Source organism: Pristiophorus japonicus, chromosome 11 (assembly GCF_044704955.1).
Source record: "Pristiophorus japonicus isolate sPriJap1 chromosome 11, sPriJap1.hap1, whole genome shotgun sequence".
Lineage (NCBI taxonomy): Eukaryota > Metazoa > Chordata > Chondrichthyes > Pristiophoridae > Pristiophorus > Pristiophorus japonicus.
The window spans coordinates 161,628,234-161,649,603 of NC_091987.1; the positions used below are offsets into that span (position 1 = coordinate 161,628,234).

At 50.1% G+C, this 21,370-nt stretch overlaps 1 pseudogene; it reads right to left on the reverse strand.

Moving 5' to 3' along the window:
* Positions 1–8,489, reverse strand: part of LOC139275634 (zinc finger protein 385B-like) — a 131,226-nt pseudogene extending 122,737 nt beyond the window's left edge.
* Between the last annotated feature and the right edge of the window lie 12,881 nt (positions 8,490–21,370).

Sequence of the window (21,370 nt, forward strand, 5' to 3'; positions counted from 1 at the left end):
CTTATTGAATGGTGGTGTAGGCTCAAAGGGCCGAATGGCCTACTCCTGCACCTATTTTCTATATTTCTATGTTTCTACCTCACACAACTGTCGAGCACATTACTTAAACTCCTTTAACTGTAGACACAACAGCAGTCCCATCCCGTGTCCCACACATTGGGCAAATTGCCACCTCCACTTGCCCAATCTTACAATAGACTATCAGGGTAAAAATCCGGTTGTGAGCCAATTTGAAATTCAGTTCAATCCATTCTGGACATTTAAAATTCACCCACACTCCCTTCCAAATCCTGTTGAAGTCCAGCTGTGGGGAGATATTCTGTCAAAGCTCCTGACCAGCAGGTGTCTTGAAATTCCATTTTCTAAATATCCCATAGAAATCTCGAGTATTACAGTTGTCAAATTGGACGAACTTCTCGCCTTTCTTCAGCAGAAAGCTTGGAAAAGTGGGACGCATTATAACTCCTTTGGAGATTTGTGTATTTATTTCTTCCATCCAATGCTGTGGCATTGCCCTCGCAATCTTCTCACACATGATCTTAATTGCTTTTTCCTCTACCTCCTGATCCTCCTCCCAAACCATATCCCTCACTACCGCTTCCGGCAACCAACCTCACATTACCTCATAAAATACATCTTTCACATACAGAATACCAGCTTTTATAAAAGCTTAATTCAATAATACCTCTCCTTCAATGTTGATTCACCTGTTCAAAAATAACGGCATGTTCTAAAAATTCCTCAGCCCCTTTGGGCATAAACTACACACTTTAAAAAAACTGGACCCAAGTGTCTACAACCCCCTTATAAAACCCAGGGAGAGGTTTAATCGATTTCAGAAACATATTACAGGTTGAAACTCCCTTATGCGGGACCCCCTTATCTGGCACCACCCCTCGTCCGGGACCATTCCCAGCCACCGGGTGGCGCATGCGCAGAATGCGACCCTCAAAACCCTCCCCGATATAATCTTTCTCCTTGTCGCATTGCTGGAATTCCTGCAGCCACAGTCCTTGGGCCGGCCACTCCTCCCCACCGCCCTCCCTCTGGGGGGTCGGCCCAGCTCTTCGGGGCCCCCTGCACACTGATTGACTGACTAACTGATTGACAGTCGGTCCAGCCAATCAGCGCACAAACTCATACTTACCCCAGTAACAGCACTTAAAGGCGCAGTCCACCCAAACACATGGCCTCCCCTCATCCGGCAAAATCCCTGGTTCAGGTCAGGCCAGGTCACGAGAGTTCCAGATAAAGGAAGTTCAACTTGTATTGTGATATAAAATATTCACTGCCCTCCCATTCCACTTAATTTTTAAAAATGCTGAAAACAACTTGCTTTCTGGAGAAATCACCCATTTGATTCTAAGGGATTTTTTTCTTCAAAGCAATATTTGGGAAATTGAGCCCTCCCTGATTTCTCTGTCCAATTGTATTGTAAACAACCAAGGCTGGTTTCCGTTCCCATAAAACCCTCACACAAACCTCTTCAGTGGACTTTTCCGGCCACTCGGGAATATCCTCCACCATCGATAATTACCATTGTTTTGATAGCAGGAGAGCTGACACCACTTCCTTGCACTTTCAACCACCTTCTTCCCCATCTTCCCAAAATCTTTTTAATTTTCATAATCTTCAATTCCCAGTTTAATCGACCCACTTCATTCCTATCCTTCTTGCACCCCATATGCTTGCACCCCCTAGAGCTTCTAAAATCTCCACAACCTTCAAAGGGCTTTCCTCCAACCCCTCCCCCCGCCTCCTTCCCACAACCAGGCATTGGGATTTAATATAATTCACTCTGGCTCCTGAAGCTCTACAATACTCCTCCAGTACTCCCATAGCTTTCCTCACTGACTCCCCATCTCTCAATGTTAAGGTTGTGTCATCTGTATATTGGTGTATCACCGACACCCGCCCGGGACTGGGAACCGCAATCCCGACTACGCCTTATTCCTTTCACATCATGTGACCTAATGGTTCTGCTACCAATGTTTACAACAATGGGGACAGGGGACAACCAATTTAGAAATGTCTTCTTTGACCAAGCTTTTGATCGCCTGATCTAATATCTCCTTATGCGGCTCGATGTCAAATTTGTTTCTCTCATAATACTCCGGTGAAGCGCCTTGTGATGGTTTACTACGTTAAAGGCGCTATATAAATACAAGGTGTTAACTCTTGATAAAAGCTACTAGCCGTCTCCAAAATCTCCCCACTTTCATTAATGATCTTCTCCCCAATCTTCAACTCTCCAATTAATGATAACCTTTGTCGCAACTTCTCTTGCTCTAGAAAATATCTAATGCATCTTTCTCCCTCCAATACCCCCTTGCACTTTCAGCTTGCAATAATTCCCACTCTTCCTTTAAAGGCACCCACTTAGTCTCTGCTCCCTTATACCCTCTATCCACTGTATTACAGATATCTGTAAACCTTCTGTTTTCTTCTCTTCTTGATGCTGGTTAGCTGTTCTCTCTTTCCCATAATGTACCGAAAAAACTTTTACCTCAGATTTGAAATTGTCCCACCAAACTCTTCTTTCTATCAAGAATAAAGGTTCCTTCCGAGCATTCTTGATTATATTTAAAATCTCTTCTTTATAAGCAATTTCTTTCAGATATTTATTGTTTAAAATCCACATGCCTGGACCGATCTTAACTCCGCTGTTCCCAATTTCTAAGAACCAAAGTCGAGTGGTCACTAAAAAATACATTTTTATAACAAATCTCCATCACCTCAGGGCATAACTCTACCCGCATTAACACAAAATCTAATCGGCTCTGCTTTAAAACATCACTCACACAACCTCTTCTGGAGAACTCCCTTTTTATGGGGTTCCCATCCCTCCATCATCATCATAGGCATCGAAATCGAGGTGACTGAACAGTCCAGTTCAGGAATTAGTCTCTGTCGCAGGTGGGACAGACAGTGGTTGGAGGAAAGGGTGGGTGGGCAGTCTGGTTTGCCGCATGCTCCTTCCGCTGCCTGCACTTGATTTCTGCATGATCTCGGCGACAAGACTCGAGATACTCAGTGCCCTCCCGGATGCTCTTCCTCCACTTAGGGCGGTCTTTGGCCATGCAGAGAGCAAAATTCACAAGAAAACCTCCCTGTGTTTGGGCTCATTCGAAAGAAAATTTAATTTGGGACTATCTACCAAAAAGTTTGGAACTCTAAAGTGCTTATGGAAGAAACTATGAACTTTAATAGAATTATGAACTTTTACAAGACAAATTCAAGCCTGTGAGCGGACCTAGGGAACAAAAGAAGCCCACTTGATTATTGGAACTATCTGGGTGTGAGGACTGAGTTAACCTGTCTGGAAGAATGAGTATTTGAAAATCTTCCTCCACAAGAGACATTACCATCACAGTATCACCCAGAGATAGCTCCCCATCAACATGGGTCTGGACAAACCATTTCAGCATATACATCACAAAGAGGCCCAATCCAGCCTGTATGCGAAAGACTAAGCACAAAAGGACATTGCAATTACCAAACTAATATTTCCATCAGGAAACAGTTTTCGAAGATCAACCCACCCAAGACATATCAACTTTAACGAGCCCGACAAAATATTACAAAGAAGAACCAAGCTCGCCAAAATTATACAAAGGATTGTGAACAAATTGGGCAGCAAGATTAGAACACTGAAATCGTACAACTGCCCCTGTTTTCGAGAGAGGAGAGAGAAGGAAGAGACTCCCCAGCCTCGAAGTCTTGAAGTCCTGAAGGAAGGAAGCACATGACCATCTACCATTAACTATCAAAAGGATTGGTAAGCATAAGTCCCTGCCTGCCCTGGAGTCTAACCTAGCTAGAATTAGGTATTGGGAGGTGGGAGGTATAATTTTACTGCAACCTCCTTTGAATGTGTAGCGTATGGTACTTTATTAGAGTGATTATAAGTTTGACCTTGTGCCTTTCCTTGTATTGTTCTTTGTTAGAGTGATTGTAAGTTTGGCCGCGTATTTCTTACTAGAGTAATAAGCCTGTATTACTTTGACTGTAATAAAACAATGTTCTTTGCATCAAACCACTTTTGTCACAGCCCCCCAAATAAATCCAGAGTACAGAACCCAAGGGAGGGCGAGCGATTCAAAACCGCTCAAGTTGATCAGAAGGGAACCTGACTCCCTCATAGAGACCACAAACACACCCCCCCACTCTTACAAAATGGCGACCGTGGCAGGACACAGTATTACGTGGGGTGTGATGTAGAGAGTGCTGGTTTGGGGCAAAGAACCAAAATGGAAGAGAGGATTTCCTCCTATGTGTATAAGAAAGTGAATGTAACTAAGGAATGGGTGCTTAGTCTATTGCATGCTGAGCGTCTGGCTGACGCTGCAGCCCAGTGGACAGCAAGTAAAGATCACAAAGAAGCAGTAGAGAAAGCAATTTGGTTGGTCTGTCGACAGCGACAGGTCCAGCTGCAAGACAGAATGAATGAAACATTACAGGCAGAGTTATGGGAATGCGCAGAGAACTATCAGGAAAGGGTTATGTCAGAAGAAAGATTATGAGGAGAACTCTGTAAGCTAAAACAGGAAAGGACCCAAATAATGGAAAGGTTTAAAAATAATCAGGACTATTTTCAATGTCAGGTTACCGAGGCCAAAAGTAATGAAAAGTCACTGAGGGAGGAAAGCACTCGGCTCACCCTACAAGTAAAAGAGCTCCAGGAAAGATTAAAAGATGTGCAAGCAGTATATAAAGTAGCTAGCACTAATGGGTTTGAATCGGGAGACCACGGTACCTGCCAGCAACAAATTAAAAATTTAAACCTTGCCCTTTCCAAGGCAAAAGGCATGGTATGCCTAATAAGCCCGGGTACGCCCCAGGTAAACCTGGAAGAGAAGGAGGAAACTACCTGGCCACCACCTGTGGCAACGGTGACTACACCGGATCAGCAGCAGGAGGGGCAAATCAGTTGTGGGGCGGACAGGGATAGTGAACCACCACTACCTGTGGCACCAAGTTTCAGCTCGGCTGCAGGGAAGAGAGGGAGGTGAGCCAGAACAGGGAGAGCCAGAACCAGGGCCAATGTGCCCGGTCCGGCAACAGCAGTTTGGCCCGGCCACCCTTGCCGGGAGATCCCATCTGCCCCCTCCCAACCAAAACCGTGACTTGGACAGGCACAGCCTGTCCACCTGTGAGACCTCGAGTATGATGCGTGGGGGAGACCGACCGTACAGATGGAAGTGGAAAAGGTGAAAGGGACTTACCTGCTGGACATCGGTGCCTCAAGCACCCTTGTCTATGCAGCTAACCCCGCTGCCTCACGTCTGTCTAACGGGGTCCCCTACAGATTGGTGGGTTTTACAGGCACTGAACAGACTGGCTCATTCTCCGTTCTGCTCTCCATTCATTTAGGTACACTCCACCCTAAGTGGACTTGTGTCCTGATGAAGTGGGAGCAGGAAGGGAGAGGGATCCTGGGGGCTAACTTCATCCTGGGCCACGAGATCCTAGTGGATTTAAGAAACCACTGTCTTTGGGGGTCAGTCTGCACGGGACAGGAGAGTGAAGTGATGGTTATCCTGGGAAAACAGGGAAAAGGGATGGTGTGCACCATGAAACCAAAGGAGGCTTCCAGCCTTGAATCACTGGTCAGTAACACCCCTGTAGAATATCAAGAATATGTGAGGAAAAACCTTGCAGCTTTTGCTACTCACAAACACAACTGCGGGAGAATAAATGGGGTCGAGGTTAGCATAGATGGGGACCCTATGACCCGACCACAGAAACAGTACAACTTCCCCAGGGAGGCGGAGGCAGGCATGGAAACAGCCTTGGGTTCGCTGGTTAAACAGGGGGTACTGAGACCAATAGCTACCCATGTGAATGCTCCATTGTGGCCGGTTAAGAAACCGGACAACTCCTGGAGAGCCACGGTGGACTATCGAGTACTCAACCGTAACATCCCCGCCTGTGCACCCACTGTTGCTGCTGTCGCCGACCTCATTGGAAGTATCCCAGCCTCTGCAACCACCTTCACGGTGCTGGATATTTCCAACGGGTTCTGGTCCATACCTTTAAGAAGAGAAGATCAGTAAAAGTTTGATTTTACCTTTAAGGGACAGCAATATACTTGGAACTGTCTCCCTCAGGGCTTCCAAAACAGCTCCAGTATTTTCCATCAGTGTATGGCCAATTGTTTAAAGAGTTTCAGCAGACCCCAGCAATTAATACAGTATGTAGATGACCTGCTCCTGTTCACCGATAAGGGGGAGGAGCATGGCCCACTGCTGGGTGAACTGCTGGAGCTGCTGAAAGAAGAGGGATTTAAAGTAAACTCCAAGAAGGCACAAATCGGCCTGAAGGAAGTAAAATTCCTGGGACTGGCTGTGCGCGCTGGGGAAAGAGCCATAGACAAAGCAAGAAGGGAAGCAGTGCAGAAGTTACCGCCCCCAACACAGTAACAGATCTTTTCGAGGGCTAACCAGGTATGGCAGAGATTTCATTGAGGATTATGCAGCCACCGCAGCCCCTCTGTTCTGACTCCAACACAAGGGAGTGGAGTGGGAATGGGACAAAGGTTGCGAGGCAGCATTTATCCAACTCAAGAAAGACCTGCAGACCGCGCCAGCTCTAGGGGCCATAGATGGGGGTAAAGAGTTTTTCCTGGAAGTAGAAGCCAGTGGGGACAGCCTGATCGCAGTACTGCTCCAAGAGCGGCACGACTGGCTGAGACCAGTGGTCTACTCCTCCAGGATACTCACAGATGTGGAGAAGGGATTTTCCAACTGTGAGCGACACCTCCTAGCCATTCACTGGGCTGTGAAAAGATCACTGATCTTCACAGGGAGTCCCTTATCACACTCCTTACCCACCATATGCCCACCCAAATGCTCCTGGATGGGAGAATTAAGGACGGGACAGTGAGCAGTGCCCGCATTGCTCGCTGGACCCTACTCCTCTCTCAAATGGACCTAGGGCAAAAGGTCTCTGCGAGCCAAGACTCGCAGCCAACATGATTTATCCAGGGACAGCCCACCGGTGTTCCGTAGAATGGGTTTGGGAAATTAACATCGGCTTTCGGGCTGGGTTACACCCCACAGGCCGAGGGATCTATGTGGATGGTTCAAGCACGGTATCTGCGGGTGAACGACTCACAGGCTGCGGAGTTTATGACCCCGAGGCAGGCATTGCCCTGGCGATTAAACTCCCCAGCACCATGAGCGCCCAGTACGCTGAACTGTCTGCGGTGGTGTAAGTAGTCACATACCCCGAAGAATTCCCTACCCCATACACAATTTGCTCGGACATCAGGTTCACATGCAGTTCGTGTATGGAGTACCTGGCTATTTGGTCCCGCCGCGGATACACATCCGCAGACGGGAGACCCCTGGCAATTAAGCCCCTACTGGAAAAGATCATGAAAGCCGTAGGGGAGGAAGGGAATATCTACATACATAAGATGAAGGCACATTCCACCACTGAACCTCGTAGCGAGGGAAACCAGCAGGCTGACATGTTAGCCAAGCAGGGGGCCCACACGGGCAAGCTCTGGGATCCGTACAACCCATACCTATCGCAGCAGTCAGGGGCAGGATGGGGACGGCAGGGAAGGCAGGGATAGCTTTGCCCCCGGACCTAAAACGGTTCAGACCCAAGACCCCGTCCTCAAAACTGTCCTGAACACGCTAGCTAAAGGGGAAAGAATAGACAGCCCATACGGCACCGCAGCAATTGCCATTAAAGAAGGCATGCTGTTCAGGGGGGAGCAATGGGTAGTACCCGATGAAGTGACTCCCTTGGTCGGACTCCACATATTGTGGTAATCCCCATCGGGAGAACATTTCTCTGACCAGGATCCTAGCTGTTCCCACGAGGGTCCAGGAGCAGGATACCCCGGACCTGAGACCACTTGGGAACGAGTGGAACAATCAGGGTGGTGGCCAGGACTCAGGGAAGATGTCCACGAGTTCTGCGCCAGCTGTCTGGTGTGCGTGTGCCAACAACCCCGACCCCCAGAAAAGAAAGATGTCTATGGGACATATCAGGAGGGTAGAGGGACCCTGGCAGTCGATCCAGATCGATTACATCGGACCCCTACCCACTGCCCAGGGAAGTTACAAGTACTGCCGAGTATTGGTGGATGTATTCACCAAATGGGTGGAAGCCTACCCATGCCGAACAGCCACTGCCCTGGGAAAAGCTAGGATCCTGGTCAGAGAAATGTTCTCCCGATGGGGATTACCACAATATGTGGAGTCCGACCAAGGGAGTCACTTCATCGGGCAGGTGATGCAGGAGACCCTTAAGGTACTCGGCATCAAAGGGAAATGGCATGTCGCCCACAACCCGCAGTCATCCGGGCCTGTGGAGCGTTTAAACCGTACCATCAAAGAAAGGTTGCGCAAAGAGACAGGGGACTCACCCAAGGGTTGGGTAAAGGTCCTACCACTGGTCCTCATGGGGATCCGGGCCAGCCAGTCAAAGAGCACGGGGTACTTCCCGTACGAGCTTATGACTGGCAGAGCCATGCGAACCCCCACCCATGTGTTAGCCCTGCTACTCATGGAAGGTCAGCTTAGGGAAGCGAACTGGGACAGCTTTGTCAGGAATCTGTTTGAACACCTTAAACAGATTCACTGGCAGGCTGCTAACAACATGGGAAAACAGCATCAGAGCAACCGACTGCTGCAAGAGCCCCGCAAACACCACGAATGGGAGATAGGGGACCACCAGGTTATGGTGAGGAACTACGCTAGAGTAGGGGTCTTTGAGACACTGTACATGGGACTGTACCACATTGTCAACAAGGCAAGCCCCATGGTCTATGCCATAAAATTGCCCCGCCGAACAAAGTGGTTCCACATAAATCAGTGCAAACTTTTCAACTCAGGGGTAGCAGCTAAACGTAAGGGACAGCCAAAAACTGTAAACCGCACGAAAGACAGGGACCCCCAGCCAGCAGCCCCCGACTGTGGAAATCCCACAGGGGACGTGACAGACCCACAGACTGCACCTAGAGGGGCGGTGGACTGTGTTACTGGAGGAGCTGTCCCCCCAATCATTTGGGGCTCGGACGCACCTCCAGCAGCCGGAGCCTTAAGAAGGACTCCCCGCACACCACGGCCAAAGACACCGTGGTCACCAGCGCTCCAATTTGAATGGTTCAGCCTCGGGAAAGGGACCAGCCGCAAAAGGGCACCTAAGGTCAGAGACCAGCCCGCAAGCAGGGACACCTAGCTGGTAGCCTTAGGCAACAAAGGACCCCCAGAAGAGATAGCTTTGGACCAGCCACCAAGTGAGAGTCCCCAGCCCGTAGCCCTCAACCAGGTAGAACAACCCCCAGGGGAAGAAACGAACCAGGCAGCCACCCGCAAAGGAGCGGTGTGCTGCAGCACCGGAGGGGACGTTCCCCCGATAGTGTGGGACTCAAACCCACGTCCGGTCAGGGTACTTAGGTCGGTCTGCGCCGTCTAACCCTATCACCTACCTCGCTGGACACCCAGCGGAAGAAGAAGAAAGAGAGAAGGCAGGAATTAACCTGGCCACCCGCAGACGGGTGGCAGATGTACATATATAGCGATGTGAATTTAAGGATGTTTAGCAATATGTATTTAAGTATGTTTAGTGAATAAGTTTAGAATAGTGTAAGATTTATCTGTGTAATGATAAGTATATATGTATTAGTTAACTGGGGTAAGGAAAAGAATCTACCTGTGCAGCTATTAAAAGAAGCACAGGCTGGGTAACACCCGGGAGGAAGAAGAATCTACCAGTGTGGCTATTAAGGAAGCCACCGGTAAGATAACAAGCAGAACGACTGTGAGATAAAGTTAAAAGCAGACATCAGTCCACAAGGAACTGAATAAGACAGCCAGTCAATTAAGACTAGGTGCCCAAATTTGGACCTCGGTCACCTTTGTCAAGCCAGAGAACTTTCTCAGGGCTAGATAATCTGTTTTATGTGATCCTACAGGAAAGAGGACGGCATGAGAAGGATCCCGTTCCTGCTCGCCCTGATAAGGATGAGCAGCAGCAACCGAGGAGACGTGGAAGAATCCCTCATCTACGGGTGTTCAGGAGGGACAGCACTGATCGTAACCGCTGGGGGTGGCCCCCAAGACGCAGAAGAACTCGGCGTTTACACCCACGAGGGAAGGTGGCCAGGGTGGCTGGGATCTAATTCTACCCGCTACTCCAGCGAGGAAGGTTTTACCTACCGGGAGGCCTCAGTTCCATACTAAAGTAAATGTTGGTCCCTTAGAAGATGAGAAGGGGGATTTAATAATGGGAAACGTGGAAATGGCTGAGATCTTAAACAATTATTTTGCTTCGGTCTTCACAGTGGAAGACACAAAAACCATGCCAAAAATTGCTGGTCATGGGAATGTGGAAAGGGAGGACCTTGAGATAATCACTATCACTAGGGAGGTAGTGCTGGACAGGCTAATGGGACTCAAGGTAGACAAGTCCCCTGGTCCTGATGAAATGCATCCCAGGGCATTAAAAGAGATGGCGGAAGTTATAGCAGATGCATTCGTTATAATCTACCAAAATTCTCTAGACTCTGGGGAGGTACCAGCGGATTGGAAAGCAGCTAATGTAACGCCCCTGTTTAAAGGCAGGTAATTATAGGCCGGTTAGTTTAACATCTGTAGTGGGAAAATGCTTGAAGCTATCATTAAGGAAGAAATAGCGGGACATCTAGATAGGAATAGTGCAATCAAGCAGACGCAACATGGATTCATGAAGGGGAAATCATGTTTAACTAATTTACTGGAATTCTTTGAGGATATAACGAGCATGGTGGATAGAGGTGTACCGATGGATGTGGTGTATTTAGCTTTGCAAAAGGCATTCGATAAGGTGCCACACAAAAGGTTACTGCAGAAGATAAAGGTACACGGAGTCAGAGGAAATGTATTAGCATGGATAGAGAATTGGCTGGATAACAGAAAGCAGAGAGTCGGGATAAATGGGTCCTTTTCGGGTTGGAAATCGGTGGTTAGTGGTGTGCCACAGGGATCGGTGCTGGGACCACAACTGTTTACAGTATACATAGATGACCTGGAAGAGGGGACAGAGTGTAGTGTAACAAAATTTGCAGATGACTCAAAGATTAGTGGGAAAGCGGGTTGTGTAGAGGACACAGAGCGGCTTCAAAGAGATTTAGATAGGTTAAACGAATGGGCTAAGCTTTGGCAGATGGAATACAATGTCGGAAAATGTGAGGTCATCCACCTTGGGAAAAAAAACAGTAAAAGGGAATATTATTTGAATGGGGAGAAATTACAACATGCTGCGGTGCAGAGGGACCTGGGGGTTCTTGTGCATGAATCCCAAAAAGTTAGTTTGCAGGTGCAGCAGGTAATCAGGAAGGCAAATGGAATGTTGGCCTTCATTGCGAGAGGTATGGAGTACAAAAGCAGGGAGGTCCTGCTGCAACTGTATAGGGTATTGGTGAGGCCGCACCTGGGGTACTGCGTGCAGTTTTGGTCACCTTACTTAAGGAAGGATATACCAGCTTTGGCGGGGATACAGAGACGATTCACTCGGCTGATTCCGGAGATGAGAGGGTTACCTTATGATGATAGATTGAGTAGACTGGGTCTTTACTCGTTGGAGTTCAGAAGGATGAGGGGTGATCTTATAGAAACATTTAAAAAAATGAAAGGGATAGACAAGATAGAGGCAGAGAGGTTGTTTCCACTGGTCGGGGAGACTAGAACTAGGGGGCACAGCCTCAAAACACGGGGGGGCCAATTTAAAACCGAGTTGAGAAGGAATTTCTTCTCCCAGAGTGTTGTGAATCTGTGGAATTCTCTGCCCAAGGAAGCAGTTGAGGCTAGCTCATTGAATGTATTCAAATCACAGATAGATAGATTTTTAACCAATAAGGGAATTAAGGGTTACGGGGAGCGGGCGGGAAAGTGGAGCTGAGTCCACGGCCAGATCAGCCATGATCTTGTTGAATGGCGGAGCAGGCTCGAGGGGCTAGATGGCCTACTCCTGTTCCTAATTCTTATGTTCTTATGTTATTATGTTCTTATGCCCCCGGATACGGATCATCGCTGCCCGAGTCAGTGTTACAGAGGGAAAGCATGTATGTTTGACTTGCAAAGGGAACATTCCCCTGGGAAGATGGTGGTGGCTCAGAAAACTCAGCAAGGACGCATGGGAACAGGAATCGGACTGGGAAAGACTCGATAATAATATGTACCGCACCATCACGGGGACACGGGGAGTAGTACAAGTGTGTTGGGATAAATGGTGGGAATCCAAACAAGGAATTTATGTTTGCATGTGGGGATCTAAGAGTATTTGTCCTGCAGGCATATCGATCGCCTTCGCCAGACAATGGCAAGATGAAGGGGAAGGGATGGGGTGGGATTCTAGCCAACACGAGTGCGCAGTCCCACACTCCCCACTCCCAATTAATGCCACCGAACTAAGAGCACATATTAAGAAACCCCTGCCCACAACCCCACCAATACACACAGTAATAGAAAGGTGTCTTACCACCACCAAGGGACCTGGGAACGGATTAGTATTGGTACCGACCGAAAAGGTGTTATATCAGGGGGTACATTTTGCAGTAGCTTCAGTAATTTTAAATCTTACCGAAGTACACCTGCCTGCATGGTGTCCAAAGGAAACAGAGCTGCTATACCAGGCCCTACTTAGAGACATGTTCAAGAAATTTTATGAGTTAGACTTTGGAAATGTAGACAAAGCAGATCTATACACCCTAAACGCTAGGGACACCATGGGCTCGGGGAGACCAAGAAGGGGAATCATAAACGACGTTTTCACTACCTGCAATACAGGATCCTCTGTAATAAATAGCCGAGATGACATAGAGCTGCAAACACAGATAAACAGTTTAAAGATCCAATTGAGGAAAATCCTGAAACAGGAGAATACCGTAGTAGGATCAGAACTACATGAGGACCAGGCTATGACTGTCCATTTAAAAGAAATAGTGGCTGAGCTGGAAAAACATGCACAGACAGTGAATGCACTTATACGGGAGGATAGAAACGCTTCGGACCAGGCTACACAGAACGAGGTGTACGTATTGTATGGGGCATATTTGTTGGGCGATGGCCGCAACAACTGGAGGATTTAAAACAAGGTGTAGTCCCCTCTTGGATCAGGAACAAGCACCTCGCAGCACCTTTACCCATGCAGCAATTCACTAAGCCCGTGCCGGCTCCGCCTAGCCTCTGAAGCCTACTCTGTCCCAGTAGACTGTGGGAAATCTAACCACACTATTATGGGAATAGTACTAAGGGTGCCGGTCATGGGTGGGACAGCCCGACCTGCACAGGTATACTGGGTGGAGAACGTTGGAGTTATTCAGGAAGGTGCACACATTCATTTCACACCGGTCCCACCCTATGTCATAAAGTGGGAGCATGCTGTAACGGGTACTGACCTCTCCGGGTGTCAGAGCCAGGGTGCACACGTAATACTGTGTCCCCAGTACTTAAGTGCCCATTCAAAGTCACAGTGTGGGTTTAAAGCTGCTGGCACACAGCCTATTAACTGCACCATGGAAGTATTGGCACAAGACCATGACCCTCCACAGGTAGCATACATAGGGGCTGGGACATATTGTGTCACCACCAGTGCGCCCCACTACCAACATGGACACTTCTGGTGTCCGGTAAGTGACAGCAGTTTTTGCTTCAAACCTGAGGCAGCAGTTCAAGTGTCCCAGGAACAGATTGGCCCATTCTTGAACCCTCCACTGTCCACCTCACTGTGAAGGAAAACATTATGTTGTACATTTTGGCTATGCAATTCCCCCTCCACTCGAACACCTTACCGCTCTGCTAAAAGCTGTAATTATCTCACAAAAACACTTCTATACTCTAGAACAGAAAACCATTGAGATAGGGAAAAAGATTCTAGAGATCACCATTCTGCCTTGGTGGGACCTTTTCAGAAATATAGAGGTCCCAGTCTGGATCCGAATCATTTCCCACACTTTAGTTATTTGTCAACTCGCGATTATACTTTACTTATGGTGTCTCACTTGCCGAGTGAAACGCAGAGGCTGTCAGGTCAGGCACCAAAGGGTGCTGTACGCTCCTTGGCCGAACTTGAGAATCACGCAGGGAGGGGTGACACCATACTACCATGTTTAATTTGTGTTTGATTTTACCTGCTGTAAACCGCAACATCGCGAGTGCTGTAAGAGTGTTACTTAAATGTTTTGACTATGTACCTTTATTTTACTGAACTTAAAACGTGTTTGACTATGGACCTTTATGCTATTTGAGAATGTATTACTATGTGTTTTTATTTTACTTTACTTGAAGTTGTGTATGACTGTATACCGTCATTTTACTATGAAACCCGAGTAAAAGAAGGGCATCATACCCCCTCTATGCTATTGCCAAATTGTAATGACTGTATTCGCCTGTATATTGCATTGCATTTCAACGGGGGATGTTGGGTAATATTTAGCTAGTATAAATGTAGGGAAGGTTGACTCTCGGGAGCAGGAATTTTGCTTACCTTGATTGACACTCAAGGAGTGCAGAGTGTCAACAGGGGGGACTGCAGAGAGAAAAATTCACCAGAACCCCCACCTGTGTTTGGGCTCATTTGAAAGGAAATTTAATTTGGGACTATCTACCGAAAAGTTTGGAACTCTAAAGTGCTTACGGAAGAAACTACGAACTTTAATAGAATTATGAACTTTTACAAGACAAATTCAAGCCTGTGGGCAGACCTCGGGAACAAAAGAAGCCCACTTGATTATTGGAACTATCTGGGTGTGAGGACTGACGTAACCTGTCAGGAAGAATGAGTATTTGAAAATCTTCCTCCACAAGAGGCATTACCACCACAGTATCACCCAGAGATAGCTCCCCATCAACATGGGTCTGGACAAACCATTTCAGCATATACATCACAAAGAGGTCCAATCCAGCCTATATGCGAAAGGCTAAGCACAAAAGGACATTGCAATTACCAAACTAATATTTCCATCAGGAAACAGTTTTTGAACATCAACTCACCCAAGACATATCAACTTTAACGAGCCTGACAAAATATTACAAAGAAGAACCAAGCCCGCCAAAATTATACAAAGGATTGTGAACAGATTGGGCGGCAAGATTAGAACACTGAAATCATATAACTGGCCACTGTTTTCAACAGAGGAGAGAGAGAGGAGAGAGAGAGAGAGAGAGAAGAGAGAGAGGGGAGCGAGAGAGAAGAGAGAGGGAAGAGACTCTCCACCCTCGAAGTCGTGAAGTCCTGAAGGAAGGAAGAATATCACCATCTACCGTTAACTATCAAAAGGATTGGTAAGCATAAGTCCCTGCCTGCCCTGGACTCTAACCTAGCTAGAATTAGGTATTGGGAGGTGGGAGATATAATTTTACTGCAATCCCCTTTGAATGTGTAGTGTATGGTACTTTATTAGAGTGATTATAAGTTTGACCTTGTGCCTTTCCTTGTATTGTTCTTTGTTAGAGTGATTGTAAGTTTGGCCGCGTATTTTCTTACGAGAGTAATAAGCCTGTATTACTTTGACTGTAATAAAACCAAAGTTCTTTGCATCAAACCAGTGTCCTCTGCACTTTTGTCGCACCGCCCAAATAAATCCAGAGTACAGAACCCAAGGGAGGGCGAGCGATTCGAAACCGCTCAAGTTGGTCAGAAGAGAACCTGACCCCCTCATAGAGACCACAACCCCGCCCCCCCCTTACACCAGGGACTCCTAGGTGTCGGTGGGGTTGTTGCATTTTATCAGGGAGGCTTTGAGGGTGTCCTTGAAATGTTTCCGATCCCTCCATACATCTTTCAAATTTAAATTTGCAATCATCCCTCTGGTGTTATCATCCTTAAAGGTCATCTGGGCTGAAATGTCCATCTGAGATAAACATATGTTAAAATCCCTGACTATACAAAGGTTTTCCGCCTCTGCCACATCTGTGAATAATCAGCGAAAAAACTCACGCTGGTTGCAATGATCATTCGGCACATAGCTATTAATCAGATCACAATTCAATTCATCCATTTGTACCTTTAGCTGTAAAATCTCCCCTCAGTGTCCTTGTCCACCAAGACAACGTTTTCGTTTATGGACGAACTCACAAAAACAGCCGCCCCTCTACGGTTATAATTTTTGCAACTTGTAAACACTTCTCCCTTCCAAACCTTCCAAACTCTTTCTAGGATATCCTCATCCCAAAAGGTTCTTGCAGACACAACAGGTCCGTGCCTTTATAACACTGCAACAACTGCTACAATTTCTTCTCCGCCCTCAGTCATTGCATATTGATCGAGATCAATGTAATCATTGCTCCTAATAAAAAGATAATGCCCCCATCATTTTAAAGATAATTAAAAAGATAATCCCCAGCCCTTCCCTCCTCCCATGCTCCTTCCCAATTTTTTGGCCAACTATTGCTTTCTCCTGCAGCCTCTAGCTCTTTTTCATCTCCTGTCTGAACCATCACTGCTGTTTCAGCCTCTTCCTTATATTATTTTGAGGCCGAGGAGCTGCCCCGTCTCCCTCCTTCTGCCCCTCTCTAACCTTTCCCTTTCCACATGATGCCACCCCACCCCACCTCCCCACTTCCACATCTCCATCCTCCTCTGACCCCTCACTCGCGAGCTCTTCTGTAACCTCCCGTCCCTGTTCCCCGTCAGATGCAGAATCTCCCTTAGAGAGTCCTCCTGCTAACATGGTTTCTCCAACAGTGCCACTCCCTTCGGCTGCACCTCCACTGCTGACTCTTGCTCCCCGTTCTCTCTCTGGGACAATGGCGCGTCTTCACCTATCTTGCTCCCTTTTGGGTTCTTTGTCTCCCCACTCCTGTCCTGCTACCCCTTTAAGGCTCCCTCTATCCTCTTGCAACCTCTCTCTTGGAGCAGCCACAACAGACCTTCCCCGCAGCTCTCGGTCACTCCAACAATGATGAGAATGACCAGCCCTGCCTGAGGTTCCCGCCTCCTTTCCTCACGTTTTGGAGGGTGCGGTTGCCGTGGTGAAGCCCCCTGTCTGGGGTTGAAGGGGAATGCTTGGGCTAATCTTTTATTAATGATTTGGGTCAAGAGGCAGTGCAGTATCCGGCCAATGGAGATTGTCTCCTGAGAGCGATGTTCTGGAGCTGTGTGTTTTCTGATGTCGGGATAAGTACAGGCCGACTTTTCACACTATCCACAATGGTTTGTGTTTGAAGCATTCAGGAGAAAGGTAGGGCAGGAGAAGGACTCGCCTCCCTCTCTGTCCATCACACCTTTCACTGTAGTGCGGTTGGGCCCGGTGCCCGGGCTCGACTCACTCCTTCCACGGCCAATCTGATCTGTCTCACTTATTTCATTGATAAGATCTTTTTGTGCACCTGCGGATTTGTGGAAGGCTGCTTTATTGTTTGGTTTGGAGAGTTTGGGGACGAATTGGGTCCGTGGCGCTAATTTTATCTGAACACTTGGCGCCTGGCGAGGTGGGCTGCAAAATTGTGGTAAATTGGGCACTTTGCCCACAAAAATGAAGGGAGGCAGTATCGGAGGCGCTCATGGACTCAGTGGGGCGCAGTCGCCAGAACTGCACCCAATGTCACCGGACGTTCATTCAGTGACAATCAGCCTGATGCTCAATCCAGTTCTGAAAGGGGATGTGGTTTTAGGCAGCACCTGGTCATTCTCAACATTGCTGGAGTGGGTCACAGGTTGCTGTGCAATGGCGTGCGGCTCAACAAACAACTCATCAAACTGATGGGACACATGTATTCCAGCACTGCAACAATGGTCCAAGGGAGGGAACAATGGAGCCAATAATCATCCAACAAAGCTTTGTACTTCTCTGTGCAACCAGCCCAGAGCCCAAGACCCTGCTCAGCCCAGGGCGGCGTGGGGGGAGGGGTCAGTGCAGAGTGTGGGAGGGAGGGGGAGGGGTCAGTGCAGGATGTGGGGGGAGGGGTCAGTGCAGGGTGTGGGGGGAGGGGACAGTGCATGCTGTGAGGGGAGGGGTCAGTGCAGGGTGTGGGGAGATGGGTCAGTGCAGGGTGTGGGGGAGGGGTCAGTGCAGGGTGTGGGGGGGGTCAGTGCGGGGTGTGGGGGGGGAGGGGGGGTCAGTGCATGGTGTGGGGGGGAGGGGGAGGGGTCAGTGCAGGGTGTGGGGGAGGGGTCAGTGCAGGGTGTGGAGGGTCAGTGCGGGGTGTGGGGGTGTGGGGGGGAGGGGGGTCAGTGCATGGTGTGAGGGGGAGGGGTCAGTGCAGGGTGTGGGGGAGGGGGAGGGGTCAGTGCAGGGTGTGGGGGCAGGGAGAGGGGTCAGTGCAGGGTGTGAGGAGAGGGGGAAGGGTCAGCGCAGGGTGTGGGGGGAGGGGGAGGGGTCAGTGCAGGGTGTGGGGGCAGGGGTCAGTGCAGGGTGTGGGGGGAGGGGAGGGGTCATTGCAGGGTGTGGGGGGAAGGGGAGGGGTCAGTGCAGGGTGTGGGGGAGGGGGAGGGGTCAGTGCAGGGTGTGGGGGAGGGGTCAGTGCAGGGTGTGGGGGAGAGGTCAGTGCAGGGTGTGGGGAGGGTCAGTGCGGGGTGTGGGGGGGGATGGTGTGAGGGGGAGTGGTCAGTGCATGGTGTGAGGGGGAGGGGTCAGTGCAGGGTGTGGGGGGAGGGGGAGGGGTCAGTGCAGGGTGTGGGGGCAGGGAGAGGGGTCAGTGCAGGGTGTGAGGGGAGGGGGAAGGGTCAGTGCAGGGTGTGGGGGAGGGGGAGGGGGAGGGATCAGTGCAGGGTGTGGGGGCAGGGGTCAGTGCAGGGTGTGGGGGAGGGGAGGGGTCATTGCAGGGTGTGGGAGGAAGGGGAGGGGTCAGTGCAGGGTGTGGGGGAGGGGGAGGGGTCAGTGCAGGGTGTGGGAGAGGGGTCAGTGCAGGGAGTGGGGAGGGTCAGTGCGGGGTGTGGGGGGGAGGGGGGTCAGTGCATGGTGTGAGGGGGAGGGGTCAGTGCAGGGTGTGGGGGGAGGGGGAGCGGTCAGTGCAGGGTGTGGGGGGAGGGGTCAGTGCAGGGTGTGGGAGGGAGGTGTCAGTGCAGGGTGTGGGGTCAGTGCAGGGTGTGGGGGGAGGGGTCAGTGCAGGGTGTGGGGGGAGGGGTCAGTGCAGGGTGTGGGGGGGAGGGGGATGGGTCAGTGCAGGGTGTGGGGGGGAGGGGGTTGGGTCAGTGCAGGGTGTGGGGGGAGGGGGAGGTGTCAGTGCAGGGTGTGGGGGGGAGGGGGAGGAGTCAATGCAGGGTGTGGGGGAGGGGTCAGTGCAGGGTGTGGGGGAGGTGTCAGTGCAGGGTGTGGGGGGAGGGGAGGGTTCATTGCAGGGTGTGGGGGGAAGGGGAGGTGTCAGTGCAGGGTGTGGGGGGAGGGGGAGGAGTCAGTGCAGGGTGTGGGGGGAGGGGTCAGTGCAATGTGTGGGAGGGAGGGGTCAGTGCAGGGTGAGGGGGGAGGGGTCAGTGCAGGGTGTGGCGGGAGGGGTCAGTGCAGGGTGTGGGGGGGAGGGGGAGGGGTCAGTGCAGGGTGTGGGGGGGAGGGGGGTGGGTCAGTGCAGGGTGTGGGGGGAGGGGGAGGTGTCAGTGCAGGGTGTGGGGGGGAGGGTGAGGAGTCAATGCAGGGTGTGGGGGAGGGGTCAGTGCAGGGTGTGGGGGAGGTGTCAGTGCAGGGTGTGGGGGGACGGGAGGGGTCAGTGCAGGGTGTGGGGGGAGGGGTAAGTGCGGGGTTTGGGGGGGAGGGGGAGGGGTCAGTGCAGGGTGTGGGGGGAGGGGTCAGTGCAGGATGTGGGGGGGAGGGGATCCCCGGTACCCAGGGTGGTGTGGGAGGGAGGGTTTTCTGAGCACATCACACTGTGGCTCTCACCCCACGGTGACCAAAAGCCTGTCCATCGCGTGGTCCGGAAAACAGCAATGGAAATAAATATAACGATGGTGGGGTTCCATCTCACTGGACCCTCGGATATCACAGAGGGAGGAAATGGGTCACCCCGGGGGAAGGGAACATAACATAACGGTGGTCAGGTCAGTGAGCAGGGAACCATGCAGTCAGCGCACAATCCCAAAGGAACTCAACTCAACCTCACTGGGAGGATTGCGATATTAAATACACACAATGACGAGAATATACCAGCATCTTATTCTCACACAGATGTTGTTATATATGTAAACCTGTAATTACCATGTCGAACCACCAGAGGGCGTATCCCCTGGAGTCCTAAGGGATCCCACAATCCCTTGGGAGCACCTGTATATAAGGGGGCCTCACAGGCTGGAGAGGCACACTGAGATCTGCAATAAAGGACTACAGTCACACTTACTTTGAGCTTGCAATATCTAATCTGACTCCTTATACAAGACATAACAGGTATCACAAAATAAACGTGGTTCCGGCCCGAATAACTCAAGCAGCAGGGACCGGAGTTCTGCAGCTGCCCGGGATATCTGTGAGCCCATACCCCGCTCAGGAACGGGAGCCGGGGCTCGGATCCTGCCCAGATTGGAAGCTCAGATACCATCGGCGAACGCAAAGCCTTGGAGGCGTCTGATGCTCCAATTATAAAAGCTTCATTCCAGTATTGCGGAAAAAACAACAGTAACATCAAAAAGCTGAAAACTCTCAAAACCCTGAGAGAGGAAGGGACAGAGAGAATCGCCCAGTGAGAGCAGTGAGAGAGAAAGGGACAGAGAGAATCGCCCAGGGAGAACAGTGAGAGAGGAAGGGACAGAGAGAATCGGCAAGTGAGAGCAGTGAGAGAGAAAGGGACAGAGAGAATCACCCAGGGAGAGCAGTGAGACTGGAAGGGACAGAGAGAATCGCCCAGTGAGAGCAGTAAGAGAGAAAGGGACAGAGAGAATTGCCCAGTGAGAGCAGTGAGAGAGGAAGGGACAGAGAGAATCGCCCAGTGAGAGAGTAAGGGACAGAGAGAATCGTCCAGTGAGAGCAGTGAGAGAGAAAGGGACAGAGAGAATCACCCAGGGAGAGCAGTGAGAAAGGAAGGGACAGAGAGAATCGTCCAGTGAGAGCAGTGAGAGAGAAAGGGACAGAGAGAATCGCCCAGTGAGAGCAGTGAGAGAGAAAGGGGCAGAGAGAATCACCCAGAGAGCAGTGAGAGAGAAAGGGACAGAGAGAATCGCCCAGTGAGAGCAGTGAGAGAGAAAGGGACAGAGAGAATCGCCCAGTGAGAGCAGTGAGAGAGAAAGGGACAGTGAGAATCGCCCAGTGAGAGCAGTGAGAGAGAAAGGGACAGAGAGAATCGCCCAGTGACAGCAGTGAGAGAGAAAGGGACAGAGAGAATCGCCCAGGGAGAGCAGTGAGAGAGGAAGGGACAGAGAGAATCGCCCAGTGAGAGCAGTGAGAGATGAAAGGGACAGAGAGAATCGCCCAGTGAGAGCAGTGAGAGAGAAAGGGACAGAGAGAATCGCC